Raw genomic sequence first — 26,473 nt, 5'->3', positions numbered from 1 at the left:
AGTACACACAAAACTGGATGACTTTAGACAAAGGAAAATAAACATAATGTTAAAGTTATCATAAACAAAGAGAAAAAATTTTAAGAACTGTGCAAAATACACAGAAGACTATCCATAGCGATTTACTGCCAAGAACAACTATTTCCACATAATTAAAATATCTTAAATTGTAGGCATTTATAGAAATTAAGCATATCTGTAGTAACGCAGGGTGGGAATGTGGAAGATAAAAATGAAAGTTATAGGGCTGGGGAGATAGCTCAGTTGGTAGAGTGCTTGTCTTGCATGCACAAGGCCCTGGGTTCAATCCCCAGCACCGCAAAAAAAAAAAAAAAAAAAAGAAAAAAAAAAGAAAGCTATAAAACTGGTATAATTTCTACTAGGATATGTTTATAAACTGTTCAAATATCTAAGTTTCAGACACTCACAATCAGCATCAATGACTCCCAAAACAGCACATCCAAGAAGAGTACACCTACTATGAGGAAAACAGAAACCAGAACCCCAAGAATCTGGTTGCTCACCTCTCCCAACACTGGGCTGTGGTCCTACCCAAGGTGCCCTTTCTCTGATGTTTGACTACAGAAAGGACTCAGCATTAGAACAGACAAAATTCTCCGCCATGTTCACAAGAACCAGTATACTATTTCCCCCCCTTCAAATCTAGGGCCTACCAATAATACCTTTCTTTGTTTTCAAAAAAACCCAAGTATATAACTAAAAACACCAGCTCAGATTCAAAGCCCTTCCACACTGTCCCTAAGACTGCTGGGAACTTCATTAAAGACCCTCCTCCAGATCTGCAACTCCACCTGACTCAAGGTGGTCCAGATATGGCTTCGGTAGAGAAAGAAGATGAACCCACAGCCCTTGAACTCAGAGGAGAACTTACTAAGGCTTCAGTGGTCACTGGAATTGCCTCCTCTGGAAGCAAAAGGAAAAAAAACACAAACATTTGCCGACCATATCCAAATGGTCGCATCTAAATATGACATCTCTTAAGAAAGTAAAAAGCAACTGCTCTGGGGCTCTGCATGTTTTCCTCATTTGACCAACATATGTTTTCACTCTCTTCCTTTTAAACTTGGCATTCTATTTATTTAAAAAAAAAAAAAATCAAAAATTTCCTTTCCAAAGACATTGAAAATTTCCCCAGTCCTGCTACCAAATACTGGGTCCAGTTCAACCAGCATTTACTGAATTCCAACCCTGTGCCGCACACGAGACCACTACACGAACAACAAAAACATTAGTTTTCCCCATAGTGTAATTATCTTTCTCAATTCCTGAGACAAGAGTTTTGTGGCATCCCAACTAGAAATTATAACCATCAATTTGTCTATGTGTTTCAAACCTCATCTTGTGTAACCCAGGTGATCTCCAATCATCTCATTCATTAACGTACAAACAACTGACTGCTGGTTGTTCACAAAGCTATTTCTGACAGCAACAGAAATGTTTCTGTCTTACGGATTAGAATCTGGAATGAGGGACAAGTATATAAAGAAGCAAAAGTCCACACTGAAACTGTGGCATGTGGGAATCTAAAAGGAGACTACTCATTACTAATGGATCAAGGGCAAAACATTCACAAAAAGTAGCATTTGAGATAGTCCTCGAAGAAGGGAATATAGCACAGTGAAGACTAAGCCACGCAAGACATGAGACACAGGCAGCGGGAGGCAAGAGAAACAAGGTTGGGAAAACGACAGGGGATCGTGAAACTTTCAATCCAAAATCCAGTTGAATTCACTCAGAACAGATAAATTGTGATATATTTATATACAATGGGATATTAATTAGTAATGATAAGGAATGAAACTGATACCACACGCATGAATTGTAAAAATATTACATGGCTGGGGGGGGACTGGGGTGTGGCTGCAATCACAATAGGGTTTCTTTTTTGGGTGACGACAATGTTCTGGAATTATGGACAGTCATGATGGTAATTCCATAAGTACAGGAAAATTTTTTAAAAATGAAGATCAAAAGTCATTTTCTTTCCTCTTCTGGGTCATATTTACTATGTACCTGTATCTATACCTGGGTCATATTTACTATTTATCTATTTATGTAGCTGAGGATGGGACCCAGAGTCTCCCACATGCCAAACACACATTCAATCACTGAGCCACCCTCCTAGCCCTCGCTGTAAATTTCTAATTTTCTTCTTTGATACACACAATGAACTCAGGGGAAAAAACAAATAAGCACTAGAGTATAACAAAACTTGACCCACTGCAAGCATTAAAAATCTAGCTTGGCCGGGTGCAGCGGTGTACACCTGTAATTCTAGCAGCTCAGGAGCTGAGGCAGGAGGATCACGAGTTCAAAGCCAGCCTCAGCAACAGCGAGGCACTAAACAACTCAGTGAGACCTAGCCTCTAACTACAAAACAGGGCTGCGGATGTGGCTCAGTGGCCGAGTGCCCCTGAGTTTAGTTCCCAGAACCAAAAAAAAAAAAAAAGTAAAATAAAATAAAATTTAAAAAAAAATCTAGCTCAATTAAATGTTCATTTTGTAAAGCAAATGAAAGTGAAAAAGATTGGACAAACTGTGTTTAAAGAACAAAAATCTTATCAACTACGTACCATCTGAACATAACTGAGGGACAAACAGAAGGAAAGTGCCTTGCAATGTACAAACCAGACTGTCACATAGTCTCAACTTTTTAAATCTGTTAGGCTTCTTTGCCATAAATGAAATTGTCATTTATTGTGTAGAAATTATATGCTAGTTATAAAGAAAAGCATTCATTTTAAATTTGATTCATTACTTTGTAATAATGTGATTTTTCCCCTAAATCAGAAATTTTACTTAAATACAATCTTCTAATGCACTTGTGAAAATCTCTCTACTTTTAATTTCTATAATTACAAAATAGTAAATACCAGTTAAACCAAGCTAATATGCATCCAGTTACAAATTCAAGATTCTTGCCAACCTTAATGATCTCTTTTTTGGTAAACAGAAATACTGCTATATACATATGCATGAGATATCATTCTGTATTAAATAAAACAGCAAAGAATACAGGAGCAAATTACTAAATACTTTCTGGATTGTTCTTTTACTAAAACTGACGTTCTCCTTGTGTAAGTTTGCGATTTCCCATAATTATGGGCACCAGATTCCAACTACAGACTGGAATGTTTACATTAAAAGAAATTGCCAAAATTATAAGAAACTCACAAGGTAATAAAACATGAAGTTTATTAGTATTTATTGTAGAGAAGGAAAAAGAACACTCTGAAGTATATTTACAAATTCAAGTTTAAGTACTGATTCAGGGACTACGTACGACGTGCAGAAACTGATCACTATAAGAAATCCTCCAAATTGGAAACAGTGACTATTTTTCTCCAGGTCCTGCCAGAAATAGTTAATAAATTACTTGAATTACAGACATTAATTAAAAATAAAAGAGATCCACCAGTTGGATGTGTGGTTCAAACCAGATTTAAAATTAACCACCTGATAACTTGTTCCAGTTTGAAGATAGACAATGACTTCCACACAACCCAAGACAATTTAGAAAACTCAGAAAAGGCTTATGTTTTACTCCAGGGAGTTCTGAGTAATTTTTTAAGTACCTGCAGAACTTCCTACATAAATATCCAAATTGCCCACATTTGGGTTGGGAGAATGCTTGCCTAGCATGTGAGAGACCTTAAGTTTAATCCCAGGCATTGCAAAAACAACAAAAATCAAATTTCCCACATTCTAGCTCCCAGGTACTAAGTTAAGATACGCTGGGGAAGAGAGGGATTGTGGGTCACCGATCTTGAGAAAGAAACATGTTACTGAAATATTTGTACTTATTTGAAAAAACACTGCCTACGTGCATGTACATTATGGTGGTAATGGGGTAATAACACATTACCACTACAAAAAGTTTGAAAATTACAGGCAAGTATTTACAAAAAAATAAACAAAAATATGTACATTCTCAACACCCATACATGTTATCCTTGCAGGATACTTAAGACTTTTAGAGTCAAATCTCTACTGTTTTATTTTTATGTTAAATTTTTGATGTTTGTAGCTCTCCTCTTTTTATGATAAAAAGAGTAAAAATAAATTGTTTGCTTCTGTATTTTACATCCTTAATAATGACACATTTAAAACTACATAAAAGCTACAACGGTCTTGGTACTATGAATTGTTCCTGGTGCATCATGTCAAGGTGCTTTCTCCATTCTCATCTAAAAATAAATTGATAACAGAACCATATGACAAAGAAAACAAGCAAACGAATACAGCAATTCAAAAATCACAGTACTCCCGAATTTCAGAGCGGGGAAGTGACCTTGTGGGCTATATGAGTTCAATTCTTATTTAAAGGGAAATCTGACTGTGACCTCCCCAGGATAAAGTCTCTATTTTATTCACGTGCAAATCTTTCCCTACAAAGCCCAGCGTGTGTGCTCTATAAATGCATTTAAAATGAACCACCCATGTTTGTTGGATGAATAAAATCCATTTTAATGTAATAATTTATAATCTCAGAAGAAAAGACTTCTGGCTCTGGTCCTTCTCTATAAAGAAATGGCTCATTGTTCATTATTAGTAATGAGTAACAGCCTGCACAGGACAACACGTAATGGCAGTCCTCAACTAATGGATCGGTTGTCATCCCAAAGTGTGCCTGCACGTGGATTCATCTGAACTCAATGCATTTTCCCATTGAAGCAATGTTACCCATTACGGTTCACTTCTCTGGTCAGCCCACAAAGCTTCCATAAGTATAGAGTCCTGGCAGACACTAACCACCATGTGGAAAAATGCTCCATGCAAGCATGCACTCAGTACCCACTGTGGGAACTGTCTTCTTGCTGCTGCCCCGGAGAGAGGCCCCTCAAGATTAGAGATGGAAGGATACCTGGGTGAGAGGTCAGTCCAGGATAAAAGCTGCTAAGAAGGATGCAGAGGGAAATCATGGCTTATTCCCTCCAGTCCTTATGCACCAAGCAAGAATTTTTTTGGGGGGGGCGGGGGCTGCAGGTGGTGGTACTGGGGATAAAAGCCAAGACCTTGCACACGCTAAACACACTGCCCCTGGGCCACGATCTCAGCCCAGCAAGCCTGTTCTGAATGCTCTGCATGTGAGGCCCTGTGCTCAATACTGGGGAACCCAGGGGATGAACCCTTCCTTCATCGACACAGCCCTGGTCCTTCCGGAGCTTACGATCTAACAGGAAGGAAAAGGCTGAATGATTAGAAGGGAGAGAGGATGAGGGTGAACAAGAGAAGACAGGGGTATGATGAGCAGAAAAGGAAAAGAATATGATCAAAGTTAGGTATCATGTCCCCCTCCCTCCTCCTCCGTCTGCACCTGTTTCTTCTCAGGGTGCAGAGGGGGGAATAAGGAACAGAAACGATTAAAAAGTAGACCCAGGGAGAGTTTTCATTCTGGTCTGCTCTTCTTTCACACCTTTCTACAGCTCTTGATGCCAACCAGTACGGGAAATAACGAACCAGCACTGATTGGGGTCGGGGGAAGAGGAGGAACCCACACGGGACTGGGGCGGCGATGACAAAGGCCTAGAGGAGGGAAATCTTCATCACCTGGGAACCAAGGAGAAGTAGGTTGTGATCCAGATTCGCTCGAGGCTGCTCAGGGCCACCCAAGGCGGACCCCACTGCAGACATTGACGGTTAACACCCAGGAAGATAAGTCCCAATGAAGATCCGACTTTCTCCACAGTTTTCAATAACCCTTCAGAAATCCTCTCAATCTTGCTTGTGACTCCCATCATTCCTCAGTATCCTGGGTGGATTGGTTCCAAGACCCTCCGTGATTCCCAAAATTGTGGATGCTCAAGTCCCTTATATGAAATGGTACAGTATTTATATAGAACTATATATACCTGCACACTTTAAATCTTCTTTAGATCACTTGGAATACCTATTATAATGTGAATGTCTTGCAAATAACATTGTTAAGTTTAAAATGACAGGGAAAAAAAAAGTTCATCCATGATCAGTGTAGGTGAGAATCTGCCCGCCATACTTATTAGCTGATTCTAAGAGGGACCAACTGACTATTTTTATGCCCAAAGAGGTTCTCTCAAAGGGAGGAATTAGCAAACTGTAAATAGCTAAATTTTAATCACTACCCTTTCTGAAGTTTAATTACAATGATGCTTTAAGGTAACATTAAGCTCTTTTGATTTGCAAAAAAAAAAAAAAAAAAAAAAAAAAAGACAAACAAATAGCATAAATGGCTGGAAGATTTCACAAGGCCATGTGCGTAGGAAGGAAAGTGGCAGACTGGCTTCCATGTGGGCAGATATAAAATAACAGATCTGTTATTCTTGAGGGATGGTGGCCTCTAAAGCACAGATGTGACTCTAGAACGGGATACAGGAAACACCCTAGTTCATGTAAACGGTTCATGACAGAGGTGTGGCCCAAAGACCAAAACCAGAGCACCATAAAAAGGGAATTAAAAGTTACATTAAAAAAAGAACTCAAAATTTAAACACAAAATAGCATGTGTCCACTGAGTATAGGAACCCAGAATAGTGTGGGATTTCTATCGCTGAACCTCTTGGCAGAAGTAGAGAAGGGAAAGGGCCAGAGAACACAATTTTGAATTACACAAGGCCGCACCAACTTCCTGCTTGGCTGGTCCCTTCCAATGGCCTGTGAGCCACCTTTCCAGAGCACCTGGCTCCTGTCCACACTTCCCCTCTTGAACTATGCTTTTCAGCTCCCCTGAACAGTTTCCTATTCTGGTTCTCCTTCTTTTTTTTTTGCGGTACTGGGGATCGAACTCAGGGCCTTGTGCTTGCGAGGCAAGCACTCTACCAGCTGAGCTATCTCCCCAGCCCTCTGGTTCTCCTTCTACCAAGTCAAAAACACTCAATCTTTTGCTGGTTCCTCCCTTTCTGACTTAAACCCCAAAGCAGTGTTCTGTTAAGTCTCATCATCTCTTGCTCTACAAACTCCTTCCAGACAACCTCACTGATGTCCAAAGCACTGGGTGACTCTTCCATTCTATGATGCCACAATCTGCAGTGCTGGTCCTAAGTCATCTTCCTGGGCTTAGCAGGGACTCACAACTCATGGTAAACAGTAAGCAATGATGCATTAAGGGACATGATGCGGAAGCACCCTCAAAAGTTTCTGATTTAGCTGGGTTCAGTGGCACACACCTGTAATCCCCAGTGGCTCAGGAGGCTGAGACAGGAGGATCCCGATTTCAAAGCTAGCCTCACAATGGTGAGGTCTTAAGCAACACAGTGAGAACCTGTCTCTAAATAAAATACAAAAAATAGGGCTGAGGATGGGGCTCAGTGGTTGAGTGCCCCTGAGTTCAACCCCCAGTACCAAAAAAAAAAAAAAGAGTTTCTGATTTAAATCAGGGAGGTTATCGGTGCTCTTTCACAAGATTTCTGTGAGGAGGAACCTGGTTTGATAGCAAGAGCAGAGGTTTCTGAAGCGCGGATTGAATCTCGGTGACACCATATTTTAGCTGTGTAATTTTCGGAAGCTACTCTCAGCATCAGTTTCTTTACCTATAAAAATGAGGACGATAACATCTACTTTTCAAGATGGATGCATTTATTAAAACAAAACAACAAAAATCCAGCAAATAACAGCTGTTTAATAAAAAGAGCATCTGCTCCATTATATCTGTGGATGCAGCTATTATGAGAATACTAAAAAAGTATGGATTCTGTCACAACATTTTTTCTCATTACCATTATTAACAGACAATTAATTTTCCGTGTTATAAGATGCTCTTGTTCTAATTTTTTGTTCTACCTCTAACTCCAATATGCCACATATAGAGGAATTACCTGATTCTTGTGAGTTGCCTAACATCTGAATTCCCCCTTCCTATGTTTGGAAAATCATTAACTCCAATAATACAAAAGCGGAGAATTCCAGATAACTGCTTTCTCGGCCACCCTTGCTAGCAGAGTGCGGGCACTATATCAGGTACCACTGGCTCCACTAAACAAATCCATCCCAGATTTTCAATCTCAAGCAGTTAAAAGAAGCGAGATCTTGATAGAAACCTGGGTCAGAGGTTGGGGCAGAGAATGCAGTTTCCAGGGGCAGCCTGTCACTGGTGTTGGTAAGGAAAATGTGGGGGCCTATGTTCACGACCCGTGAGGCAACTGTGGTACATTCCCTGGACCAGTTCAGCAGCATTGTTCCTAGTTGACAAGCTTCCAAGACAGATTCTCACCTTTCCCAGAGAGACTGGGAGCTACCTAGGATACTGAATAAACTCCTTTTCTGGTTAAACTAGTCAGAGTTTCTGTTGCCTACAACCAAGAATCCTGACTGATAATGCCAAGTCAGGTAACACTTTATTGCTTTTGGTCAAAGTCCATCGTTGAGATTTACAGAGTAAACAAACACAGTGAAATCTTCCCAGGAAGTCAGAGACTCAGTAAGCCACTGAGCAAGATGTTATTGGTATTTCTGAAATAATGTCTTAAAAAGAATGAGGATGAATACATCACCATGCTGTTTAAAGAGCAAAAACCTAAAATATACTTTACTTTGGCCTATCAGACCAATAGATCCAGCAGCACTCCCCTACAAAAGAATCCAGTTACTTCCTTGTGTATTGGACACAGCTTCTTATTAAACAGAGATCCCTAGAAAAAACGTGAATTTTTATCTCTCTGCCTAACTATTCCCCAAGGAAGAGTGGTACCATCCATCCCTCTAAGTGGGCTCGGTCAGGAGCATCACTTTATGTTAGTTGGATTGAGAAATCTTAAATCCATACGTCCTTGGGGCTGAGACCATTTGGGAATTGAAAAATGAAACTTGGGAAGCTGGAAATAAGCTCTCAGGCTTTATCTTTGATTAGAACTGATATTTCTTCTAGAGTCATTAACTTCAGTCACCTCAGAAGATTCGTTTAGTTTCTTCTAGTCGTCATAAACTGTACCGAAGTCCATATTAAATTTTCTTTTCAGAAGAACCGACAATGTTTACCAATGTACTCTGTCAAAAATCTTTTCAGTTAAGACCCAAATTGCTGCAGAAGTCACATGAAAAATAAAAATCTGGCCTATGGGGAAAAAAAATTCTTATTCACAGTAAGCAGGATTCTGAGAAACAGCAACGCATAAGAAAACTTTTTTTAGCATGAGCACAAGGGTTGGGGGAAAGGGAACTTACAGGAAAAAGAGTTTGTGTTGCCAGTTTTTCCTTCACTTTTTTTTTTTTTGGTGGTGTTGACACTATTTTTAAAATGCCCCAAGTAAAATTCCTTATCCTAAGCCTAATTTTATTTCCCACTTTGCCCTCTAAAGGTCTCTGTAAAGTTCAACAGTCAACCACTGAAAAGATGGTAATTCCATGAATACAGGTACTTTAACCTTTAGTTCAAAAATAAAACGTTACCACAGAAAAAAGTAGTTTTGATCTCCAACAATAAAAAGAAACTCAAAACAGGAAAAGCAATGTTTAAAAATCATAATCATAAGAATGTAAACTGAAAATTTTCCCCAATTCCTGAGTCATGATTTTTAAAAAACTGGTGTGATCTATACACAATTATTCTCTCCCTCGTTACCTCAGAGCAGAACAAAGAGTGGTGGACAGACAAAGGAATCTTCTGTTTCTAAGCCAGTATTTATACAAAGTTAGATTGCTTGCATGAGGCCATATAGATTTAGCCATTTCCTCTTGTGCTCTGTAAAAATCATTAAAAACCAAAGATGCTAAAAAGTCAAGCAGGCTGCAACCTGTCTGACCGACAGAAATAAGAGGCTCTTTTAGTATATTTCAAACCAGTGTGACTCATGGGAAAAAAGTAGGCTGCTGTTAAAATGAGATCTTCTACGTTAGGGTTCCTCCGTCTGTGAGTCTTGGGGACTGGGGCGGGCAGGGAGTCCCCAGAGCACAGCAAGGCTAGGAAACTCAGACCCATGACTTGTTTAACAAACACCTTTGGCACCGGAAACCCCTGTCAATCTGAGAGAGGCCCAATATGGAGGACTGAGGTATCCAGGAAAGGCTTCCCCATCCACCACTGGATCTGGGCTCTGGGTGACCCAATGATAAACAGGACATGCCCAACACTGATGGGGCTCACAGTCCTGCGGAAGACAGGGAGACGAGACACCCCCTTCCTCAAGCTTAATAGACAAAGCAAGTTTAGGGAAACCCAGTCACCCTAAAACTGGGGAAGAGTCCCATGCAGCCATTAGAAATGGTCATCAAATGTTCCCTTGTCATTACACACTGAGGGAGGAGGACAGCAGGACACCAACAGCCTTCACTGCTTTCACAGTGAGCCCAGAGAGATGAACGTGGTTCTACCGGTTTTGTTGGTTGGTTCTGCCTGTGGTCAGAGCCCAGGAATGGCCACAGTCGTTAACATCTACTTTTAGTGTGGGACATTCTCGGTATCAGACCTGCACACTGCACTCATCTGTGCAGGTGTTACTACAGCTTCGCTTATTTCCTGTCACTCAGAGAAAAGGAGGCAGTGCGGGGGCACCTGACGAGGGGACCCTTGGCACATCACTCCAGGACTGTTTAACTTCTAATGCCATTTCAAATGCTATCACACATTTACTTAGCTCTGCAGTTTATAACAGACCTACCAAACGGGACAAGCCGGTCTGGATTATACAATATGTAAATAAGCCAGGGAGCCAGGCGAAGCTGAAGCAGGAGCTGGGACCATGGCTCAGAGAGTAACCTCGCCACACCTGAAGGCAGCCTCTGCACGCCCTGGTCTCCTTACGGTGCTTCATAATAAAACGCGGATAATGCCAAAGCCAACAGGAAAGTCCTGTGTCCCCACAAATGCCATCTCGTACGTCACTGAAAATAATTAAAAGGGACACAAAAGTATTTAAATTTCATTTAGTTTTTTTTTTTTTTTTTAAATCTGGTGGACCTCCTGAATAATTCATATTTAGGCCTGATAATATGAACAAATGCTAGAGAGATTATCAGTAATTAGTATCTTCTTTCCCCACGCATGCTGTCAGCTTAAATGTGAGCCCGGGGCCAGGGTTCAAGTTTCACTAGTGTGTGAACAAACTGTTTTAGTTTCATCAATGTACTTATTGAAAAGTAGATCTTATATCTAACACCTTGGTAAATGCTGAAGATACCATACGCAGTGAAGCTGGTACTGTTCTCAAGTATCCCTGCAATACAACAAAGTGACACAAAAGAAAAGCTCCGCAAATGACAGATGGAACATTTTATAACAGAAAAGGAAAAATACTGAAATGGTAACCAGAGGTGTTGATTAATTCACAATGCTTCATGAAGCTCACGATGGCCTGTAAGTCCTTTTAAATGGTCTGTTATGAATCAACTTTTAAAAAAAGTTAATCAAAGTGGTATTTATACAATTAGTTAAGAGTAGATGGTGATCGTGTAAATACGTGAATCACACAATATTGACAAAATTAAAAGGAAATCATTGCAGCTCAACAAAAGAGAGCTGACATTTAATAACTTCAATCTAGAAATTTAAAAGTTTATTACACACAAACACCACTGACATATAAATATATATGGCTCATTAAAATATCTATTAAAAATGTTGGGCTTGGTTTACTGTGCCAGAGTCTTTTCCTAGGTTCTAGTTTTTAAAAAGTGGTTTTAAAAAGTAAGAATGATCAAGTTTATTGTTTTCTGTTTCTGATAATGTATATATGTAACTTAAAGTTAAGTCTTATGAACCACCTTTGAAGAGAGAAAGGAAAAAATTAAATGCCCTAAAGGGGTAAGTGGACCCTCTTTTGGCAATTTTATTAAATGCACATTTAATATATTATTTCACAGTCCTTTGATAGGAGGGTGAGAGTTGGAATTATCAAGCTGGATCTTTTCATCCCAAGGAGTAGGCTAGAGGCAGGATTACAAACTGATACTAACTATGGAAGCCACCACACTGGTGTAGATTCAAATGACACTGTCATCCTACCCACCCTTTATCACAATAGGTAAACAGGAAAAAAAAAAAAAAAAAAAATCAGTGTGAGTAGTTTTTAAAGCGGCTCTCTGGTAACTGGGACTGCTGTACCTGTCTTCCAAAATGAGAACTAGAGAATCAAGCATTTGCTACATGGCCTTCTTACCTTGAAAACCCTGTGGATGGAAACGATGAGAGCCCTCCTTTCAATGGACTTCTCCCCTGCCTAGTTTTAGAAGCCAAAGTTGTGGTTTCAGCCAGTTATCGGCCAATGACAAGTCAAAAAAGCATCTCTGGACAGAGAGAGATCCCAGGGCACAAAGCTAGCAATGCTGAAGATCTGAGCTTCCAGGAGGAAGGGGCTCCTCTGCAGGGCTCTGGTTTCTGTGACAGGCCTGCAGAGGAGGGTCTCCAGCTGCTCTCCCAGAAAGAGCTTTGGGGACTCATTCCCCAGAAAGGAAAAACAGACGGAGTAAGACCTCAAACTCACCCAGGACAGATCATCAAGGTGTTTCTGAGATATCTCCTATGTATATATTTATATATTTTGAATGTACACATCTTCTTTGTATATATATTTTAAAATATATACAAAGGAGGCAGAAAGAAAAGACCCAGAATTAAAAAATAACTTTTTTTTTTTTTTTAATTAAAAAAACAACCAAACCAACTAGGTTGTTTTGTCGTGAGAATTAAGGGGAGTCTCCTAAGTAGCATCTTCTAAACTTCTCCTGAGGCCTCAGTCCTGGATCAGGAGTTCGCTGAAGTAGATCCTGACACTAAGGCAATGCTGAAGCTTGGGGCGGGCTCTCCAAGTTGCAGGTCACTCAGCCTACTGCCAGGATGCATTTCAAAAACCACGTGGAGCCATTTGGATCTTTCTGCTATGCTGTAATATTTTCAATAAACCTGAGACAACAATAACACACACACGAAAATTCTTCTCTTCCAAGAAGAAAAGGTATAATAAACACAACAGGCTCAAATCCCTCCACTCCTCTCAGAAATTCCCACTGCTATGTAGGCAGGCTGCCAAAAAGCTGAGCTTAGCTGGCAAACATTCAAATACAGTTATTCAAAATATGTTAATGAGGCTAACATGGGGGCCTGCACCATGTAACCCCACCCTTCCTTTCTTCGTGTGAATTGAACCTGTGCAGGTTAAAACAGGCGTGCCAAACACTTGCTAAGTGAGATTACTGACTGCTGGCTGAACAACTGCCAATTTAAAATAAGCATTTAGGGAGAATAGCTTTGCTCAAATGTATGCTGCATTTAAAAATGGACACAGGTTTTCATCTTGATGTTCAAATCACTCCCACTAACATAGTCCTCTAGTGGTATAAAAACAAGCATTAATGATTTACAGTCTTTTAAAAGTGTTCTAAGGATTCCAAGGCCCTTTCCAAGTACTGTGCACTTTTCTAAAATAATTTCCCAGTGAAATATTTCTCATTCCACAAAACTGGATGGGAAATAGTGGTCATACACTGTACAGCTAATGATAACAGAAATCAAAAGCAGAACTCACTTATTTTATCAGTCAATACACAGATTCAACATCTCTTTAGCCCAATATCAAGTGTGTCTTTTGGGTGCACGGGAAGTCACAGAGTGCGAGGTTGCTCATCTTTGGCTTGGATGAATTCTAAAAATCTCAATATGCCCCCCATAAAAATCCTACCATCTCAAAATTTTCACTCCTTTCTCCCTGCCTCCCCCAAAAAAGCAGTTGCTCATTCTTTTTCCACACAGACATTCCACACATAGTCTGAATTTCAGAACTCAGGCCATGCGGTGTCATTTGCAGCATAACAGAAAGCACCGATGATTCCAAAAACATCAACACCTCCCGGTCCCTACGTTAGTCCCCAAATCACCAGACCCTATGCAAGAAATCAGGATCTAGCATCTTAAATCTAAAAAATTAAAGGGGAATCGGAAGGAAGGTATAAATGGATTACACACTTACCCATGGTGATGACTCATTCTCATATGCTCAAGATTAAACAGAGCCACTGAATCAAGGACCAGGAAAGAATTTTTCCTCGGGCAGAAAGGGGTGTGGGATTTCCAAAGGTACACTCAAGTAAGATCATCTGTGTGGATCAGGTGAGCAAATCCCACATAATTAACTTCCTACTACTGCAACTCCCTACTACCTGGGAGCAGACCTGGGTGAGGTGCATACCCTCCTGACAGGCTGGAGAAAGCCCCTTCCCTTCCAAGGGTGCACCAATGTGAACATCTCAACAGGGCTGAAGGGTACACTGAAAAAACGGTTAGGATGGTCAATTTGATGTTATGCAGTTGCTTTCTTGGTTTTCCCAAGAAAAAATTGGTTAAAACCACAATTGAAATGACAAATTTGGGAGGATGAATTTACGGTATTGCCACTGCTCTGAGATGCACCTAAAAGGTTCCTGCAAATGTGCAAGCATTTGACTCAGAATCGTAGTCACCCACGGGAGATGAGGGGATAGCTCCAGTGGGCCCTGGAGGTGGTCCTTCCGCTGCCTGCTGGAACCAGCTGGTCTTGGGACTCAGAGGACTCCTTAGGCTTACGTTCCCTACAGGTCTTATTTTTCTCATTAAGATTAGGAAATAGTGGTCTGGGGATATAGCTCAGTTGGTAGAGTGCTTGCCTTACAAGCACAAGGCCCTGGGTTCAATCCCCAGCACCACCAAAAAAAAAAAAAAAAAAAAAAAAGGATTAGGAAATACACTAAAATTTTTTCTCCGATTGATACTGCCAGAAAAACTGGCCTTTAATTTCCTTGAGTCATTTTCTTCTGTGTTTTAAGACATACCCCATCGTTAAGAATATTTCTTCTGCTTTGGAAATAATAGGGTTTAAAAACACAAGGGATTCTATGTGAAAACAAACAGGAATGTTTGCAAGATTAGAACTTATTTGAAAGATGAAAAATATTTCAATAACCATGTTTCAGTTTCCCTTAATAAGAGTATGAGTTTCTCAATACAGAAATAATTTTCCAAATGGGAGCAAAAACACCTTTGCTTAAAAATGTTAAAGAGTACCTTTTAGTTGTTTAAAAATCACTGGAATAAGCAGATAGATGTTAAAGATTTAAGTATATTGGAAATATGAAAAATTAGGACCTGAAACAAAGACATAAAGACCCAAAACACTATGAAATTTAAGGCAATCTCTATACATTTGCTATTCAGAAATAAGTAAATATTAGAACACTATAAGACTAAACATGTATATTACAGTTCAATGACAAACTTAGTATAGAAGCTACACTGAATTACTAAAGAAGCACTCCCTTTTAGTAACTTGGCAAAGGGTGATAAATCTGCTTACCTAATATTTAATAACCCTTTATTTTATATGTTAAACCCAGACAAGAAAACTGTGAGTTAAAATACTTCCACTGACAATTTACAAGCAGTATTCTTTTTATGTTGCAGCTGGATGACTATGTGATGTTATGCTTCTCCTTAAAAGCACTCATACTTATTTTTAGCAAATACAAATATTCACTGATAATCCATATATTTATGGATTAGAACAGATTCCAGAAAAAAAAATCTGAAAAAAAAAATTAGGAATATCATGAGGTTAATAAGAAAGACATCCACCAAGTATAAGGTTTAAAATACCCAAGAGAGCAAGGGAAAAAAGGTCACCTGGAGAAAACAGCTCGTCCTGCACCCAGCCCTCAATCCCTCGTGCAGGGTCCAAGCCACCGGCGCCACCTCTCCTTGGTCACCAGGGTCAATGGCAGAGGCCAGCTCTGGGTCTGCACCAGCGCCCGGCAACAGCCCTTCTATTCTCTTCAGGAGCAAAGTGATCTACTAACCGAACTTACCTGGACTGTCAGAGCAACGAGGGTGTGGTGGCCACTTCACGTAATGACAATAATGATCCTCAACACTGACAAAGCAGATGTGAAGATCTTGTGGGCAGATGGGCAGGGTACCTGAGCGACCGGAGTGTTCTTGAGCAAATACATGAGGAAGAAATAAGTGAGGGAGCCCAAAGGATGGCAAGAAGGAAGAGGGGAAGGGAGGAGGGAGGCCCTGCAAGCCAGCTAACCACGTTCCACCACGGTAAGAAGTTCTGAAGTGTGATCCGGGTGTCCAGCAGGTGTTTCAAGGAAAAGAGGACATTTAATGCAGAGATGGCTGGAGTAAGGAGGTCCATGAATAACAGAGGCTAACACCATCCATCATTTTGTAACAAACTCCTATTTTTTTTTTTTTTTGTCAAGATCTCTCTGCAAGGTAACTGAATAGAATAATAAAGTTCCCCTAAAGAAAAATTATAGCTAAAAAAAAGAGAGAAGCAGGGGGCAGAGAGAGAAGGCAGGTGCGTGAGCACTTTCTAGAAGCACAATGAGTTCAGCAGGTCCAGTCAGGAATAAATTCCTCTATTTTATTCCTCTGCCAGGGCTAAGTAACCATTCCTACCTGGTCTATTTCTTGACTGATTTTCCTAAAAGAGAGTCTGTCCATCTGTTTGTCTGTCTGTCTCTCTTGCTCTTTTTCTCTAGCGTGGACTTTAGATTAAGCACATATTCACAAAGAGTGAGAGATGAAAAACGAGGACTTAACTTCCTTTAGTTAAGAAGAACCACTATGGTATTCGTCTACCAATCAACCACATCACAAAACTAATCAAAAACCAGCACAAGCCAGAAAGATACTCTAAAGATGATGGGAAAAAATAAGGATATCTGAATTTTGAACTATTCCAGGCAATCTGGACTCTTAATAACATGCTTTCAGATCCAATAACCGGAATAACCAGAACTTCTGGTGGAGAACTAATCCTCCTTCATCTCTCCTCTTCATCTTTAAGTCATTCACAAACTCTTGATTTAGAACGCACCTTCTTTTTTAAATCAATACCTGCTTCGTACCTTCTTGGATTTGACAACGTCTTTTGAGTATCTCGGTGATGCTTGGGTACTTTCTCATAGTCCAAGTTTTCTAAAAACTGTCATTTTTATCATCCCCTAAGTGTGTCCTCTCTGGGGGACAGTTGATGTTAACCATTGCCAGGAGAAGCTAAAAACTTACCTTCTTCAAACATGATAATGTGTTCCCTCCTCTCACAGAAGAGAAGGCAAAGTTACTTTCTAAAGTTTGATTTTTGTTTTTTTATTCCACCCTTTATAAGTATTTACTTCTACTGAATTTTCTTTTCTTTTTCCTTCTATGGGCAATTTGGGATTTCCCCCAGTGTAATCTGAGGACCACCTACATCAGAATCAGTGGGGGATTCACACTAGAAAACGCAGGTTTCTGGACCCCTATGTAGACTTACTAAGACTATCAGATGGGGAAGAAAACAAAAAAGTGAAGAAGCTTCACTTTAAACATGACCCTGGGGGCTGGGGAGATAGCTCAGTCGGTAGAGTGCTTGACTTGCAAGCACAAGGCCCTGGGTTCGATCCCCAGCACCGCCAAAAAAAAAAAAAAAAAAAAAAAAAAAAGTTTAAACATGACCCTGATGATGTTCTGCACACTCAGGTTAGAGGACCACTACCCCAAACCCCTAACCTTTCCCAAACCAAAAGACAAGGATTCTCCCAAGCTGGAAGTTTTCAGATTATCAGACTGGAGAGGCACAGTGTCAGTTCTCTCTACCTTCTTTTGAAATACAGATGGAAGAGGCAAGAAAGCTTGGACAGTGGAAGATGAACCGAATGTGAGACATCAGCATAAATACAGCCTCGTCAGCCTGGCTCTGTGGCTACTGCCAATTATAGTAGCCAGACCGGCAAGAGGACTTGATTACATGTAATTTATAAAAAGTAAACAAGCTGGGCGGCTTATGAACAATGAATGGTGATATTCCAGCCAAGAGGTAATAAAAAGCATGAATAAATGACTCAGCACCCCCTCCCCCAGCACCAGACAACAATAGGTGGTGCTCTAGCTAGGGGAGCGAGGGGAAAGTAAGGATTTTGGCAATGCCTCCAACAGCAGCAGATCTTTGGAGAGGGCTTTGCCTATCGCATACCTTCCTCACAACCTCTGATATTTAAAAGCTTGGCCATCCCCATGACTCAGGATTCCTGAGGTCAGAAAAATAAGTGTTTGATTCCTGTGCAACAATACAGTCCTTGATCTGAATCATGGTTTTAAGTGGAAACACTGGGAAATCAACTAAATAGATAACATGGATGTAGAAGCCAAGCTTCACAAAGGACTGCTCTGCCTAGGGGTTTCTTGACTGCGATATTTTGGACCAAACAGTTCTTTGCTGTGGGGCTGTCCTGTGCGACACAGGGTTTTTAGGAGCATCCTTCATTCTACCCACTAGAGCCCAGAAATACACCCTCCTCCAGCTGTGGCAACCAAAAACGTCTCCAAACATGACCAAGCATCCCTTGGAGAAGACAAAAATCACCTCCTACCCACCCGAAGACCACTGTTCTACACAGAAACATCAGGAAGAAATGCACATATTGGTAGACGTACATACTGGTAGAACAGCTCATGGAACATATTTTTGACATCAAAAAACCCTCATGATTTTTGGTCTTAAGTGTGTGTGTGTGTGTGTGTGTGTGTGTCCATCCATATGTATCCTTTTAAGTATGTCATCCTATTTCTCTATTCCCAGGGACTAAACTACAAAATCTAAAAATTGCTTTAGTGAGCTATCTAGACCATGGCAGAAGTAACACAGAACAAAATAATTGAGTGTCTCCTTCCCTTTCCTAGCCCCAGTCGACCAGGTGACGTACACTCGTCAACTTCATCTCCAAAGTATCTCTGTTCACTTAACAGAGCCCAAGGACTCAGCCGGAAAAGACACAATGCCGGGGCCCATAGTACTTTTAGGAGCACAAAAATGTGTTTTAATATCAATTTCTCTTAAAATGAGAATTAAAAACGAACAATAATAAATACATAATAACAAGTCCAGCTCAGAATACATTTATCTTTATATGGACAGAGCTGCAAAATAAATTTTTTTTATTTTTCTAATGGAGGAAGAAGAGCCCAAGAATCACAAAAGTCACACTGAGGCCTCACCAGCTAAGGAGAAATGAGCGAGTAAATAGCAAACAGAATCAAGTGGACAGTGTGCTGCTGGGGAATAGCAGCACCTCACAGGAGCGAGAACAGATCCTCCTTATACTGTGGTGGTGACAGTGGCAGCAGATTCTGGGAGGGCCAAGAATTCCTAGAAGAGACAAGAGCATTTGCAAAGGCCTGGAGCGACAGACCTTGGGGCCACTCTAGATGGAGAGTTTGGCACTGCTGAAGCGCAGAGTCTGAGCAGAGACGCAGCAACCGATACTCCTGGGTGGTGCTGATTCTCCGTGAAGCCAAGGGAAGAGGTCCCGGCATTCCTAAAAGCCAAGGAATACACACAAAGGCTTCAAACTAGGAAATGGCATTATCAGACTTGTCTCTTAGCTGCCTCAATGAAGAGAGAGGTTGCAGGGTCCCAAGAATGGATGCAGACCCTCTGCTATTGCAGCAGTCTAGAAGAAGCGCAGTGGTGATTCAGGCAGAATGGGGGCCAAGAGTCAAGAGATACTGGGGAGGTAATACCCACAGGGTTTGCTCATCAAGGGTGCAGCCAAAGGAAACCTGTCAACTCAATCACCAAAGGAGTATGGTGGTGTCTTTGTTGGGAGGGAACAGCAAGAGGAGCTGGTCAGGGGAGCAGATAAAAAGACCTGCTATGGGCATGTGGACTTAAGAGTCTGTTAGGCATCTAAGTAATTAGATCCCTAGATCTGGAATAAGAAATGAGCTGAGGATATTCAAATTATCAGCATATAATGCAGGGGCATTTCATAGGGCATTAAGATCCACAAATGAGCTTTTTAAATTTTTTTTAAATAGTTATAGAGGGATACAATGCCTTTTTTAGTTTTATGTGGTGCTGAGGATCAAACTCAGTGCTTCACACATGCTAGCCAAGCCCTCTACCACTAAGTCACAACCCCAGCCCCAGAGATGAGCTTTAAAGGTTAGAATGCATGCAAGTTATGATAATGTTTCCAAATTTGCAAGAATTATAGAAAATGAGAGCCCAGGGATTTATCAAATTCTCAGAGGCGTTCACAACCTCACAAAAGATGAAGAGCCACTAACAGAGATGGGAGAAGTCAGGGACTGACCGGCACTAGCGCTGGAACCCTTAGAAACTCCAACGCTTAAGGAAACCAGAGCTAGTGTCAGGAAGCAAGAGTAAAGCACGAGATTTGGGAAGAAGGATTGGTCATCTCCATCCATGTTCTCAAGAGCTCCATGAAAAATAAAAATTAAAATGTGTCCATAAGATTTGGCCACAAGGAGATCACTGGGGGAAGTTAGTTAAAGGGAATTGCTCAGGTAAGAATGGTGGGGAAAGGACCCAGGCTGTGTTCTATTATGAAATGAGTGGCAGGTGAGGAAAAGGTACAGCTACAGCTACATAACCAACTCAAGAGTCTGGCTGGGAAAGGGAGAAGTGGACATTGGATCTCACTCCAGCACCATCTTTGAAAACAGAATCCATCTTTAAGGTCTAATGAAATGTCTCTGGCCACCCTGGTTAAGCCTTCAGAGTCCCTGAGTTAACCTCTCTCTGCTGAATCCTTCTAGAGCTCCATCTCACACATCCTTGGTCATGATACAGTTTGCGGAATGATTGCATCCCATTCCCCCAACGGCAAAAACACATTTGCAGGGGACGAAAGCGTCCTCCTGGCCCTCTTTTTTTGAATCCTTCCTAGGTCCTCGTTCACGGCGGCATTCACTCAGTGGTAAAAGGACTTGCCCAGAGAGGTGAGAGACCTGACCCTGACACAGCAGCTGGTGAAGTTGTATGACCTTGGACAAATCAATTAGATTCCCCAAGGCTAATTTTCATTCCCTGTAAAATGAGGAGGCTTGACTCTTCTGAGCAAGTGGAGAGGGAGATGTGTACAACTGAAAACAAAAAGGATATTTAATATAGCTATTGTTTTTCTAATGCAAATCATAGAAAGCAAGACTGGATGAAAAGTCAAAGGGCACTCCAACGACATATGAGAGGAGAATGGATTAGAAAAGACTGAAGAACACTGGACAAGATGATTTATAACTTTTGGCTCAACATTCTACAATTATTTGGTCATGCTGCTTGACAGACTGTGCAGGATACCACACTGTACACTTTAGGCAAAGTACAAATGCCATTTTTGTCCTTTGGAAAGTATATCCTGTTACGAACACCAAAGAATGAAGTCGTAATTTTGGAGTAAACAGTTCATGTGTTTAGACCTTTTACTGTGTACACTGTGGGTCATTTGAAATTCATCTAGAAACATGTTAGGTTTGCATTTCCTGTTTGAAGTTCTGCACATTGATAAATTTGAGCCCCAACTATTTGATTGCTTACGGAAAAAGAAAAAAAGGACACTGTTCGATAGCACTAGTTTAATTTTGTGCCCCTTTCTTTGGAGACAAGTGACCTAAATACCCAGTGAAAATGACTCCAAAGACTTTGGTTTTATGTAACAGCATCACTAATGAACAAATTACCTGCCCAAATATTTTGCATTCTTACTAGTTCAGTGTTTCCTTCTACCTTTTCTCAACCCTTCAAATATTCAAACATGAAACTGTCAGGGAGAATTTGCAAAGTACAAAAACTCCTACCTAACTTTGGGTCAATTATAACTTTGCCAGAGGGTAGGGGCTTCAATTAATACCTCCCTCACTGAACAAGGCCAAGGTTCCTTACCAAGCTGTTCCTCACCAAGCTCTACGTTAACACCACTGTAATTCAAAACGAGGAAGGTAGCATTTTACCAAGTGTTTCTCTTCCAAAGTCAAAGATTAAAGTGCTTCTCTACCAAATATCAAGGGGTCGTCCCTTGAGCCAGAAGCACTTTAATTTTGGCCACCTCAACTTTGGTCAAGACACTTATGGGAATGTGCTATGGATCAGAGCTGAGAAATCACACCAGGCGTTTAATTCTTTAATCAGGTAGTCATCTCAGGGAGGGGTTCTGCCAGTCAGAAAGTGGCTCGACCACATTTCCCAATACACTAGTAACTAAAAACTGCATTTCAGGAGAGAAAAACAATCTACATGCTAAGTGGAACATCATCATTCCTAATCCTCATTACCATACAACAGTGACACAAATAAAACCAAGAGGGCAGGGGACAGTGGGACAGAACGCTTCGCTTTTCTCTTACTTGAAAAAAATTAGCACATACGATTTCATAGCAAACCAATGCATTAAACACAATAAAAACAACAACAAAAATAGGTTGAGTTCTCAATGTTCTCTTGATGCTACCGGCCTGCAGAGAAAACAGGCCTCCTGACTAAAATTACATTTCCCTGCTTATTTCATGCATAACAGTCAAATCTCTCTATGTAATGATGATAAATTCAATCTAAGCAGTCATCATGAAAGTAAATTACAAAAGTTGGTGCTGTCTGACATCTGACCTGTTCTTCAGACCATGGGATGGCCTCTCACTTTTCTCTTGAAATGTAAAATGGAATTGGGACGTTTTATTCCACAAGTGTTGTTGTTAAAGAAAAGTGCACAAAACTATTTAAAAAATAATAATAATAATGAGTTAAACTGCACAAGTCAAAGCAAAAGAAAATAAATAAAAAGGGGAAAGGAAAAACAATGAACGGGATAGCTAAAGCAAAGCTTGGTATTTTTCTTCCTTTAAAAAAAATAAAAGACCCAAGATTTTTTTTACATTGAAAAGAAATGTTTGGACTCTCAGTATATTGTTTTTAATTCACAGAACAATGTAGCCATTTGGATTTTTTTCCTTTTAGGACATTGTTTTTTAAGAACACAACTTAGGGAATTACCTAGGCCAAGTATGAATTCAAAGTAAAAAGCTGGGAAGAAAGAAAAAAAGAAAAAAGAAAAACTCTTGGTAAATTTGGCATTCTTTCCAATACGTAAAAATGAAAAGAAAACTCATTTAAGAAATATGATAAACATTTCTGAAATATACACAAAGAGGTAAGGAAAGAACAATTAAATGGCAAAAAAATATATGATAACTCACATTTGAAGTTCTGCTCCTTATAACTTACACCTTTACGTACAGTTTGCATATAGCAGCTCTGTAAAAACAGCCACATGGAAAATTTTTGCTCCAGATAATACTGCAGGACAGGGCTTGGCAGCTACAAGTTGTAATCAGAATGCTTCAAGAGCTAATGTAACAGAGATAACAACCAAATATGCGTTACAGTGCAGTCTTAACTCCTTTCTATAAAGCAGGCTGTAAGAGGGTCAAAAGCCCATTAGGTTATACTCTCTATGCACTTTTCAACTGGTGAAATTTTTGCTCTGGATAAATTAAAGAATTGTTTAAAATATAAAAGGTTCTTTCAGTGAGGACACTATATATTATTTAAGGTGCTCATACTACAAGCCTGGCATGGTCAAGTTCCTAAGATGACTTTTCCCCGCAATTCTTATAGGCCTAAATTGCCACCCACAATTCAGCAAGTCTCCTGGAGCCAGCAGGTTGAAGAGGCTACTTATTTAATAGATGTGGAAATCCACAGTATAATGAGCCACTTTCCCCCAGAGCCATCTAAAGAAGAATGCTAATTTTATTTGTGCTGTGGTCCAAGAGAAGAAAACAATGAGACTTGTGACTCGATACGTTTTCCGTACTTAGTCCACAGACGGACTGAGATAAAAGGAGTCTCAGAAATGTTGTGACTTCAATCCAAGTTCAAATGGCAAATTCAGATGGAGCTCTAACTTGGTGGAAATTAGCCACCATGTTAATGTGAGGAATGTGAAATGAGAGAAAGCCCTCCATCAACAGTCAGAAGGAGTTTAATGTGATCCAATGGCATTATTCTCTTCCCTCCAACACGGCCTGGCACTCACACAGCTGGGCTAAGATGGCTTCCAAAGTCCAAAATAAGACACTAGCCCAAGGCAGCGCTGGCCCTCCTGCTGGAACTCAGAAGCAAATGAATCAAAGGCTCTTTTATTCTTCCTCCCACCAGAACATGCTCCTTCTCTGTTGTAAACTAAATGCTTGCCAGAATGAATTATTTCGCTCAAAACAGACATAAAGAAATCTTCAATAACACATGTCCCTTGGAATTTCAATAAGTTCAGGTGACCAAACAGGTTGCTCTGTTTGTTTCTAGTCTGATGCAGAAAATGCACTGGTGGTTTAGGAATCCACCAAGAGCATTAGGTCATGCAAAAACAAAAGCCTCTCAAACTTGAATTCCAGCTGAAATCCAAACTCCAGGCATGGAACGGAAGGGTTCAGAGCACTTCTCTTCACTGGGACACCCTCTCTTGCTTTACAACCAGCCTTCCCTCAAGAATCTGCTTTTGCTCTAGGTAGCACCTCAGTTCTTCCAAGAACAGAGCTTGAAATTCATTTGGGAAGTCTTCTCTGGCAGCTCTCTTCCCCCCTCTGTTCTCACTCTGAACTCTTGGGCAATTATAATCCCAATCCCTCATTTGGCAATTAATCATATATGGTCCTATAACATATCTCTTGTAAAATGATTTAAATGTTCATGTCTTTACAGCTTGTCTGAACAAATAGATCAGAAACTCCTTAAGGGCAGGAAGGGGTCCAGTCCCTTCACTGCATTCCAAACATGGCACATTACAAGAGCTCCTGAAATACCTGTTTATTTATTCAGTCCACAGACACTTGTTGAACTTCTACTGAGCCAAGCACTGCTCTGGGCGCTGGACAGACAATACCAGGCACAGGAACAGAGCAGCCGAAGGCTCTGTGCTCTGATTGTCTACAATCTGCTCAAACACTGGATAGAGTCTGCAAAGAATTCTGCTCCAGCAATTTCTAATACATTCACTAAACTATGTGAGATGAACAATAACTGAGATTTTTACCCAAAAGACAGCCTATGGAGCATTAACTCATCTGCCCAATCACCCAAGGAAATGTCTAAGAAGAGGAATGTTACTTGTAAAAAAAAAAAAAAAGGCTGTAGATCTATTGCCCTTCCCCAAAATGTACAGGTAAGAAATGGAGGATGGAACGGTCAAAAGTCACATGGGTGGGGAGAGGCAAAGTCAAGGAGAATCTAGTCCCAACACATGAACTGAATTCCCTTCCACAGAAGCTCAGTGTGCCCCCTAAAAGCATCAGTGGTTGCATCAAATTACTTTTTTAAAAAATTCTTCTAAAGGAAAGTAGTAGTCCACCTACTACAATGTCCCTTCTGTACACCAGTCTGTATAAGAAAATTAGGAGTGCTGGTACCTAATGTTTTGAATCTACCACTTCTTAAGCTTTCTCATTTTCTAAGTTATCAAGACCTGATCTACATATTTTTACGTTGACTTTAAAATATGGAGTTTTATATAGTTCCTTACATATGTCTTAAGAAGATTTAGTGTGGCAAAACACACCAAATAACCAATTCCCAGATTATTCAAGGATAATTCTTGCCATATCATATTTTATTAAAACATTATCTTTACAAAAAATAATTTTTAAAAAAGTCTGTAGAATTGTAAAACTACCCTCCAAATGGATACACCTTCCAAATGGTAATTTTGAATTCCCAAAAGACAACAACTGAATTTAGGGATTCAACAAGTTTTACATGGACAGTTTTGTTCTTATCATTAAACCCAGGCACAACAAAGAATTAACTATCATTAACTATTAAAAAGGCTTAATGTAATTGCTAGTTGAAGATCTTTGTTAATGGAAACAATGGTCCTGTCACACTTGAAAAGATAAAAAGAAAACATTAGTGATTTGAATTGAATGTTTACCAACATGAAGAGAGCAAGAAAAAAATTTCCTTCAAGCTTCAGAATCTGTTGGTTGCTGCTGGCAATAAATAAATATTTAAAAAAAAAACAAAAAAGAACAGAAGGAGCTTCCAGACGTTTCAGTCCTCTTTGCTGCAGTGACACTGTTGAGCAGGCACCTCATGCTTAGCAAGGTCTTCAGTTGTCCTTGAACCAAGGAGATGCTGAGCTTCCACCTGCCCAGCATCCCCTCCTCCATGTCAGATGTCAGGTGCCCACCCAGTGGGAGAGGCTATTTCTGTTTCTAGGCCCATTTCCAGAACCAGGATTGTGTTCTCGAAGTCCAGACAAGAACTGGCCTATTAATTGACAGCTGCAAAGCAGACAGAGCTCCAGCTGGGTACAGATTACCCACCCAAGAACTTGCTCCCAGGCTGGTTGTCAGCTAACAGGACACCTTGCTGTGGCCTCAGAAGCAGGTTCTCCTGCTGAGACTGCACACCTGCCCAAGGCTGACAGCCAGGCTATGGGTCATGGAGGAACCCCAGCTTGGTGTCCAGGTTTGTGGCAGGCCACAGGGAAGCTCCTCCTGCAGAGCCAGGGTGGTAGCCAGCTGGCTTGAGGCAATCCTTTGTTTACAGCCTCTCATTTAATTTCAGCTAAAATTTCAACTCCTGATTAAAATTTACTAGTACTTTTTTTCAACAACTGTTTAAAAATCTGAATACGTACAAGAATTTTTTTTTTTTAATTTTATGAAGAACTACAAGACAGGAGTTCAAAGGTTGCCAACAGAAAAAAATGACAAATATTTAAACATATGAAA

At 40.4% G+C, this 26,473-nt stretch overlaps 1 protein-coding gene and 1 non-coding gene across 5 annotated transcripts in view; one reads left to right on the top strand and one right to left on the bottom strand.

The window, feature by feature from the left end:
- The window catches only part of Gab1 (GRB2 associated binding protein 1), a 117,816-nt gene that overhangs the window by 86,453 nt on the left and 4,890 nt on the right, over window positions 1-26,473 (bottom strand). The gene's annotated exons all lie outside the window — the stretch shown is intronic.
- Window positions 14,535-14,607, top strand: Trnav-uac (transfer RNA valine (anticodon UAC)). Its single transcript has one exon. It is a non-coding gene; the product is annotated as a tRNA-Val (tRNA).

The sequence above is a fragment of the Sciurus carolinensis genome, chromosome 10 (genome assembly GCF_902686445.1).
Source record: "Sciurus carolinensis chromosome 10, mSciCar1.2, whole genome shotgun sequence".
NCBI lineage: Eukaryota > Metazoa > Chordata > Mammalia > Rodentia > Sciuridae > Sciurus > Sciurus carolinensis.
This window is presented reverse-complemented; position numbering and strand designations above follow the sequence as displayed.